The sequence below is a fragment of the Lactuca serriola genome, chromosome 4, assembly GCF_051521515.1.
Source record: "Lactuca serriola cultivar US96UC23 chromosome 4, Lser_US96UC23_V15, whole genome shotgun sequence".
NCBI classification, from domain to species: domain Eukaryota; kingdom Viridiplantae; phylum Streptophyta; class Magnoliopsida; order Asterales; family Asteraceae; genus Lactuca; species Lactuca serriola.
In genome coordinates, this window is record NC_136411.1 from 176,578,648 (window position 1) to 176,588,912 (window position 10,265).

General features: G+C 36.3%; 1 non-coding gene across 1 annotated transcript; it reads left to right on the forward strand.

Moving 5' to 3' along the window:
* Window positions 1-2,835: 2,835 nt before the first annotated feature.
* LOC145049024 (small nucleolar RNA R71) lies at window positions 2,836-2,942 on the forward strand. The gene has a single exon (XR_013683145.1). It is a non-coding gene; the product is annotated as a small nucleolar RNA R71 (small nucleolar RNA).
* Window positions 2,943-10,265: the final 7,323 nt, after the last annotated feature.

The following is a 10,265-nucleotide window of genomic DNA, read 5'->3' on the forward strand; positions in this document are numbered from 1 at the left end:
CCTCAATCCCCATCCTTGAGACCTTGTTTCCTAGCACAATTCCTTCCTTCACCATGAAATGACACTTCTCCCAATTAAGAACAAGGTTAGTCTTCTCACATCTTGCTAGCATCAAATCCAAATTAGACAAACAATCTTCAAAAGACGACCCGAACACTGAGAAATCATCCATAAATTTCTCAATCATGTCATGAAAAATAGCCATCATGCACCTTTGGAAAGTAGCCGGGGAATTGCACAACCCAAAAAACATGTGTCTATATGCAAATGTTCCACTTGGGTATGTAAAAGTGGTCTTCTCTTGGTCTTGTGGGTCGATTGGAATTTGGAAATACCCCGAAAATCCACCAAGAAAGCAATAATATAGATGACCGGAGAGTCTTTCGAGCATTTCAATGATAAATGGTAATGGAAAGTGATCCTTGCATGTGGCATCATTTAGTTTTCGGTAGTCAATGCAAACGTGCCACCCGGTTACTGCTCTTTCGGAATTAACTCATTATTTTCATTGATTACCTCCGTGATTCCGCCCTTTTCGGTATCACTTGCACCTTACCCATGGACTATCGGAGATTGAGTAAATGAGTTCGGCATCTAATAGTTTAACCACCTCATTTTCACAACTTCTTGCATGTTTGGGTTAAGTCTTCTTTGGCGTTGAACTACAGGTTTAGCTCCATCTTCCAAGTTAATCTTGTGAGAACAATAAGCCAGACTAATTACCTTGATGTTGGTTATCTTCCATGCTATAGCTCCTTTCCTCTTTCTTAGTACACCCACGAGACTTTCTTTTTCATGTTTAGCCAAATCAGTAGCTATAATTACTAGTTTTTGTTGCCCATCTTCAAGAAATGCATACTCCAAGTGATCTGGTAGTGCCTAGCTCAGTATTTGCATTCTGAATGTTGCACGCGTCGCGTCCAAAGAGGGTACTCTTCGAGTCCTGGGCAAAATTCGCGACAAATCGATTTTCTTCGAATGGACTCGTCGAGTTGGTTGTGGCTATTCGGCGAGTCGAGTGTTCTGCACTTCTGATCAGATCATTGTATTTAGCTTCCTCAAGTAGTCTCTCTATTTCCAGTAGGTCTTTCTCAGCATCAAACTCTTATTTAAGAGGTACAGTAGACTTGTTTGGCTCATCTTCATTCCATTCCTCAATTAATTCTTCCAACATATCAACTGAAAATGTCGTGTCATCACTATTCCTTGGATGCTTCATGGCTTAATCAACCCCAAAAGTAACAGATTCGTCTCCTACTCGAAGAGTAAGTTTAGAGTCTCTCATGTCAACTATGGCACTTGCGGTGTTTAATAAATGCCTTCCAAGTATGAATGGGACTTGAGGATCCGCTTCCATATCTAATACTATGAAGTCCGCAAGAAACACGAACTTATCGACCTTCACCAATAAATCTTCACATATTCCTCTCGGGAATGTAACCGTCTTATTTGCTAGGTGAATTGCCATTCGAATTGGCCTTGGCTCCAGAATATCTAGTTTCTTGAAGAATGAGTATGGAATGAGATTTACGCTTGCCCCCAAATCAGCTAGTGCATAAATGGTAGCTAAGTTTTCCGAATTGACAAGGCAATGTTAAGCTTCCCGAATCACCCTTTTTCTTGGGTAGTTTGTTCAACATGGCAGCTGAACAATTCTCGTTTAGGACCACTTTCTTCACCTCTTCCATCTTCATTCTACTAGTTAGAAGTTCCTTGAGGAATTTGGCATATTTAGGCATTTTTGCAACGGCCTCTATGAATGACATTTTGATTTGAAGAGCCTTTATGTGTTCCAGAAACTTCTGGTGGTCAACATCATTCTTTTCTTGTCTAGCTCAGGCTGGAAATGGGAGTGGTGGCTGATATGGCTTAACAGGAGGCTTGTTTTTCTGTTCAGGTAGGGAACTTGTCGAATCCGTAACCTCGACTCGGCGAGTCGGGTCGGGAATTTGTGATTCTTCATGTTTTTCTTCTTCCTCTTGCATATTCTTGGGATCTTCTTGATGAATAGGAGCCAGAGGAGTTATAATCTTCCCACTTCTAGTTGTCATGATATTTATATGTGCACCTTTTGGGTTGCTTTCGGTATTACTAGGAAGTCCACCCGGTCTTCTCTCGTTCACTTGTTGTGCAAGTTGGCCCAGCTGCTTTTCTATGTTGATAATGGATGCTTGTTGATTCCTAAGCAAAGCCTGTTGATCTTTCATCATAATTTGGTGTTCTGTCAACATACTTTGTTGATCTTTAATTGCAGCACCGGTGTCATTATGTCTTTTCTTGGATGCGGCCACGAATCTTGAAAGCATGTCTTCTAAATCTGATTTCTTTTCATGTACCGGTTCCTCCCTTTGATAAAAGCCTCTATCTTTTTGCTTATATTTTTCCTCCCTTGTCTTTTTGTACTCTTCATATGGTAGCCATTCTTTTTTGGGTTTTCGCCAATTGTCATCAAACCTATCACCACTCGAATAGCACACTTGTACTTTCCGGTTCCCATTCTCATCAAGGTCACAATCCTTAGTAAGGTGGGGCCCTCTACAATTTTCACATCCCACTCTAATGGCATGGATGGATTTGTCCGTCTTAGTCATTCTCCGGTCCATGCTTTCCAATTTTGCCATCATTGCTGCCATATCATCAGTAATAGAGTTCACCGCCCCTCGAGTCAAGTCATTCCTTGGGTTATGATATTCTCTAGAGTGCTTAGAGAATTCTTCAATTAGTTCTTTGATCACCGGTGGTGGCTTCTTTGTGAGAGCTCCTTGTGAATCAACGAGCTGCCTAGTTGTTACATTGACTCCATCATAGAAAATGGAGACTTCTTGTTGACTGTTTAGATCATGATGTGGACAGTTCCTTAGTAGTCCCTTGTATCTCTCCCAAACCTCATAAAGTGACTCTTCAGCTTGTTGTTCAAAGTTGGTTATGGCTTTCTTCAACTTGGCTATCTTTAAGGGAGGACAAAATTGGTCTATGAAATCTTCTTTCATTTTAGCCCAAGTAGTGATGAATCGTGGAGGGAGTGATTTCAGCCAATCATTCACAGCTCTCTTGAATGTGATGGGAAGCATACGAAGCAAAACGGTTTCGTGAGGTACATTTGGAACATTGAATTAGTCGGCTACATCATTGACCTCGTCCAAATGTTTGTATGCGTCTTTGTAATCTTTTCCGTAGAAGGGAATTACCTTAAGTTGAGCAAGTATGTGGCCTTTGAGTTCGAAAGTGGCAGTCGCGAGAATCATGGGTTGCACGAGTCCCGGGTCGGTATCGTCACGTATCCTTTTCTTCCATTCACCCATGGGAACTTCATCGATGCTAGCCATGGTGTTAGCGGGTTCGTCTTCAAAATCGCTTCCTTCTTCAGATTTGATTTCTTCCCTCTCGGTTTCGTACTCGGTATCCTCCTTCTTCGGGTCTTCGTCCCTCACTGAAGAGATGTTGGATTCTCCTACTTTCTTTCCCTTTTTCTTACTAAAAACAGATTTTAGATTCTTCAACGGTGAATTCTTCGATGTCGCGGTTTCTCCTACGTTTTTTCCTTTGTTTTTCCTCAATGTTGCTTCCAAGTCTTCAAGTGGTGGAATCAATGGTGTACCTCCTCCCCTGGTCATTAATGAACTGTAAACAAAACAGAAAACACGCGTAAAAAGAACAAAAATAAAATAAACACGAAAATAAATTTCAGGGATGGACTCGTCGAGTAGCTTCGATTGCACTCGGCGAGTTCAAGGCTAAAACTGAAAAAAAAAATTAAACAAAAATTTTAACAAATCAGATAAACTTAAAACTAAACCTAATACCTAGCCTACTAAAGCAGTAACTTTGTGCAAGATTAATCTCACACGAAGGATCGATAATACTTGATATTAGAATTAATTTTTGAACCGTTCCCCGACAACGGCGCAAAAAACTTGATGTGTATATAAATGCACGGTTTGTTGAGAAATTATTCCTTTATATCAACTCAGATACCGATTGTTGGAAATATAAAAATCTGATCACCACAACAAAAGCCTCAGTTACCAGTTACTGTGTGACAGATATATAAGTTTAAGATATAAGATGTAGATATATATAAAGAATAATAATTGCAGAATAAGTATAAATATGAAAGCTATAAATGACTAAAAGCTATAATAATATAAATGACTGTATTTAAATGACTTAAAGCTATAAATAATATAAATGACTATATATAAATGACATAAAACTATAATAAAGTATATAAGTATATAAATATATATCAAGTAGGTTCATCAATAAATTGACTGAACTGGACTGATGGAACGCCTGGTCGATATTTGGACTCTTGGAATGACTGGTCGATATTGGTACTCTTGGAACGACTGGTCGATATATGGACTCTTTGAATGAATGGTCGATATTGGGACTCTTGGAACGACTGAGCGGTATTTGTTCAAAGATCAATCCGGTATTTGATAAGTAACAAAAAGTTCATTCAAAGCTCGGTTTTTATGTAAAACAGGTGTTTACATAAAAGTACAAAATACATGAGTTTATGTATTTGTATTTTAAGTATTTTTGGGTAAAAACATGCACACGGGTCGTGTAAGATAAGGCACAAGTAACACGGGTCATGTAGGAAGGTTTTGGAGGGTTTTGGAGGGTTTTCTTGATGATGATCCTGAACACGGGCCGTGCTGGATTTTGGCTTGGATTAACATGGGTCGTGTTGAAGTACTAGAGGCACACAAATGAGTACACGGGCCATGTCTGATATAAGGCATGCTGAACACGGGTCGTGTTCACGCAGGAGTCAATTTCGGGATTTTTGTGGTTTGAAGATAAGGCTTGTTTGTGATGTTTCGGCTAAGGTAATGGTGTTATGGTGTTTTGAGGATGTTTTCTAGGTTGTTTAGAGCTTGGAAGGAGGTTGATATAAGGTGGTGATGGTGATGAAATTTCTATGAAGATGATGATGAATAGTGATGGGTTTTGTTGTTGATCTTGATGCAGAAGGTTTTGGGTGTTTCATGGTTGTGTTTTTGGTAGTTTTGATATAAGAGAAGTGTTTTGTGGTGAATGGTTTGATAAAAAAAGGTGGTGAAGATGAAGAACCTTGAGTTTCAATGAAGAAGATGAAGATGGTTGATGGTGTTCTTCATTTATCTTGTTGATGATCTTGGTGTTCTTCACTTCATTGTTGTTTGATCTTTGTGTTCTTCACTTTCTCCAGGGATGAAGATTAAGATGGTGTGGTTTTACAAAAGGAAAACTCACTATAACATATGAATCTCTTTTACTCTCTTCTATTCTCACCAACACTAACACACACTACATACACATGTATATATATGAGAAACAAATATCTTCCAGCACTTGATTTGTTAGTGAGAGAGTAATGGTTGGTGGTGTAAGTTGTGGTAGAGGTCTAGGAGCAAAAAATGTGTGATGGGGTTTTGCTTCTTATATCTTTTGCTTTGTTGACTTTTCTTGGTTTGACTATTCAACATTGTTGACTTTTCACACAAAGACATATATATATATATATATATATATATATATATATATATATATATATATATATATATAATACATATACACATATATAATACACACACACATATATATATATATATATATTGTTGAAACTGTTAAGTCGCACAGCTAATTTTCTCGTCTATGCGTTGTCGCAATTCGCGTGTTTTCGTATTTTCCGTTTGATCACGAATTTATGCAACCTGAAATAACTGATAATATTTTTTAGATAATACAAAAATAGCTCGTCTTATTTCAGTGATGATCACATACAAGGTCACATACAAATACATTTTTCAACAATTACCCCTATGTGATCATTGCTGAAATAAGGACAGGTATGATATAATCACATTGACAGTATAACTTTTGAAGATTTGAGATAAAAGATTTGTCAATAGATAAGATATATATAAAACCATAGTAATTGATTTGAAAGTTTGTGACTTGATTTAACATATCTTATGTAAAAGATTTTCAGAAATTTGTTTCTGAATCAAAGTCTCGGGTTCGGTTATCAAAGGGTAGCCATATATGTATCTAAAGAAATTCTGTAAGATTTTATAGCATTATTAACTACAAAAAGTGGTATAACAGGTCGATTCAGATGAACGCTCATAGGTATAGCTCACACTTCACTTGGGTGTTTGGGTTGTTCTGGCAGCAGAACAAGTTAATGATCACTAAAAATAAGTGATATCTCTCTCTGACGACTCACACTCATATTGGAGGTGTTCAACTACGCTTTTCCTGAAATTCACTTAGTCTCATTATTAGATAATCAATCACATAAGACTGGTTTCGACATTACTCAGCGGATTTCTTATTTCATGCCACTAAAGTTCACTCTCTCTCCGTCGGGAAATACATGTGGAGGGGTTTAGCAATTTTTATAGTGTAGTTAGCAACTAAGATTCTTCAGTGATGAAGGCTACAGTATCCCGAGAAATCCAATGTTGTTGTAGCTTCTTCTTTGATGGTATTCTGTTTGTTGATCAATATCGATTTTTGTAAAAAGATATTTTTTTAGCATTGATAACTTGCTACATTTGAGAAAATTGGGTTTTTGGGAGTATCTGTCTTGCGGGATTAAGATATCTTCTTTTGTGAAAAACATTAAAAACAGATCACGGGATCTTATGATGTTTGTTTTAAAATAACCATTTGGTTGAAAAGTTTGTTTGAAAATACCAAATGTAGATTATTTTTGTTTTCTTTGGTATTTCTTCGGTGAATGATTTGGCTTTTTTTTGTTTATTCGTCTTTATCTTGATTCGTCCTTGACGATTGGATGTGGATAGACCTTGGTTTTTCTTTGATAAATGATTGTTGAAGTCCTTTTCGTTTCGTCTTTTCTTGTTGATGGATCACGGGATCTCAAGACTTCATTTTTGGTTGGCTTATATCTAGGTACGGATTGGTGGCATAAAAGACAGTTTGTCTAGTATGTAAGAAATGAAAGCATCATCCCTGGTCATTTTGATATCTAAGCAAAACTGAGACTGTGACAAGGTATAATCGGGTATACCTTATAAGCAATATTGACACACCTAAGCTCACAAGAAATGAATTCCACAATGATATAGATTGACGAGGCACAAATTCTCACATGGGTTTTTGTTTTCATCTGAACCTCCTAACCTTATGTCCCTTGATTGCTTAAAATCGTCAATAATGAAATAAAATCGAAGGAAATAAAGTTATATACATTATGAAAAGTAGGATATTTGAACCTTCACTCCAATTAAGAATCAATATGACTTAAAATCTTCATCGAGCATAAGCATCTGAAAATTATGTCAAGAAATGATTAATCACAAGATTCTATTATAGCTTATTATGGTAAGTCTTTTATTATCTTTTTGAAGATTTGTTTATCTAAATGTTTTTGGAAATATTGGTTATTTGAATGTTTTGGTATTTTTGAAAGAAAGCAATTTTCAATTGTTTTTTTAATTTTCTTTTTGAATGAAAGTAAACACACCTTTTTACAAACAAAATGTAAAAGTTTAAGGATGGATGTTATCTGGATTTAACATTCCTAGACGGCCTAGGAAGTATTGAAACTTTGTTTCATCGAGAGCCTTAGTGAAGATTCCCCCATAAATGATTCATCGGGATTGTTTTGGCTTTTTGGGGATTGGGTGTTCAAAGGAGGATTTGGTGTTTGTTCCAAAGAGGATGTATGTGTTGGTGGTTCCCCATCGAATTGATCTACATTATTTTGGTTTGTGTAGGTTTGAAGTAACGTAAGTAGTTCTGGTTTCCTCTCATATGCTCGGAGCAGCCACTATCAATATACCATGTATCATCATTAGGTTCTCCAGCATTAAGTATCTACAACCAGACAGAAAGTCTAGCTACCCAAATCTGAATGGGTCCTGGTTTGTCACTTGTTATTTTGTGTGCTTTGCTTAATGAATTTCTATTAGCGTTTAACTTCGCGTTGTTGTAAGAGTTTGGTTTATGATGATGGAATGGTTGAGGTTTGATTTGATTTATCAAGTTTACCCAAAATATGATTTGTTTTTGAAAATCTGTGGGTTGATAAGATCTATGATTTGGTGAAAGATATCCTAGATGTGAAGGTTTGTTTGAAAATTTTTCTTCATATCTAGGATGTGAATGGCGGTTTTGAAAACTTTTTGATGATGATGGTTTGAAACTTTCTGATGTGATGGTTTTTGAAAGTTCCTTGAATGATTAAAAGTAATATCTTGAAAGTGGTTTTCAAAAGGTTTTTGTTTGGAAACCTCTTTTTGAGGTATGGTGTAGGTTTGAACTGGTTTCTTTGGTTGGTTGTCAAAAATGTTTGGCTTGATAAGTGGGGTTTTGGTGACTTGAATGGATTTTTTTTCTTGTTTGTTGTTTCTTGGAGTATTTTTGTCCTAGACTAGTTTTCCCAACAATTGATGACCTCATTGTAGGAAAACCAGTTGGTACAGAAGTACTACCATCCTCATAAGAGGAATTTTCTTCATTCAAAAGGTTTTTATGTTTAGTGGTTCCATCGGTATTTTTGATTTGGTGAGTTAAAGAACTAGCATAGTCTGTTTCAGAATTTACAACTCGTTTGAAAGACTTTTTGGAAACAATGAAAGCAGTATCATTTGGGCTACAGTTGATAACTATTTCGTCATCTGAATCTTCCTCATTAACAGATGTGAAAAGATATGGTAGAGTCAATTCAGAGTTTGCACAATTCGTCATGTTTTCCTGTTTTGCTTGTTCTATTTCAAAGGATTCTCTTCCAATTCTTGGTCTGTAATTCGTATCAATTTTGCCAGTTCCTAAGGTGTTTGCCTTGGTGAAAATATCATCACTTAGTTTACTAGCAACTTTGATAGAATCCATATTCCATATCAGTCTTTTATTCTCGGTTTCAAGATAATTGATTCGTTTTAAAGAATCAATTAGTTTTTCATTTAAAATATTGTATTTTTCAGTTGATTCTTGAAAGTTTTGTTTCAACTGAAGGATTTCCATTTCTAAAACATCTTTTATTTCATAAGAAATGACTGACTGATTTTTTTGTTCCAAATCCCTTTTCAGAATTAGGGTTTGATTTAATTGTTCCAAGACGTGATTATAATCTTCTGATTTTCTTTCAACGTCTCTTTCCAATTTGCTTTTTGTTCTTGTTGATTCTCCAAATTTGAGTTGCAAGGTATGTAACTCATATTTGCAAATATCATAATTGACCATTGTGTCATGATATGTTTTGAGATTAGCTTCCATACTTTTCTCAATTTTGGTTATGTGGGACTCAAAAATTGCTTTGGAAAAACCAAGTCGGAGATCGTGGACCATACATGTTCTATGACGTTGGGAGCTCTTGAAGATATATCAACAGTAGCTACGAAGTAGAAGTTTGATTGTGTTGGTTCATTGTCAGCTTCGTCATCAGAAGTTGGCCAATATTCCATGCTTGGTTCATGGATTGCCATCAATGCTCTTTGTTTTTCTTGGTTTTCCAGTTTCTTCAGTTCATCGGCTCTTTGAGCATAGTATGTTGAGTCTTTGATTTTGGTTTTGTTTTTGGCTCGGCATTCTCTGGCATAGTGATTTGTTCCTTTGCAGTTCTGACAAATGATCACTTCTTCATCACTGTCATCCTTTTACCTCTTAACCGGAAGTCTTTCAGGTGCTTGAGTTTGGGTTTGTTGGGAAGGCTTAGAATGGTTTTGTTGGAATCAAAAATTTTGGTTGTTTTGAAAGCCATTGTTTTGATTATTGTAACCTTGATTTTGGAAACCTCTGTTTTGATTCTAAAAACTGTTGTTTGGATTATTATTATTATGACCTGAGTTGGGATTGTTTTGAAATCACTGGTTTAGAAAACCTTTGTTTGAGTTGTTATGGAAGGAAGGTCTTTGAGAATTTTGTCCAAAGTAAGGTCTAGGTTGAAAACCTGAGTTGTTTTGTCCAAATGAAGGTCTTGGTATTATTTTGTCCAAAAGATGGTCTGTTTTGAAAGTTTGGTCTAAGATTTGATTGACCATGATTTAAGAGAAATCTCTAAAGATTTGTGTTTGCAACCAATGCACACAGTTGCTGATAATCTGCTTCATCATTCGAATCAGACTGGAAGGTTTGGTTTTGAAAAGATGTAGTATGATTAAAATTATTAAAGTTTTGATCATTGAAAGGTGTTTGGTTTTGTGAAGTTGTGGACACAAGAGCAAGTGGTCGACCAAAACCTGTAGTGGTTGGTGGGTCAATCGATGATTCATATGATTGAAGTTCTCCATACAAATTGTACA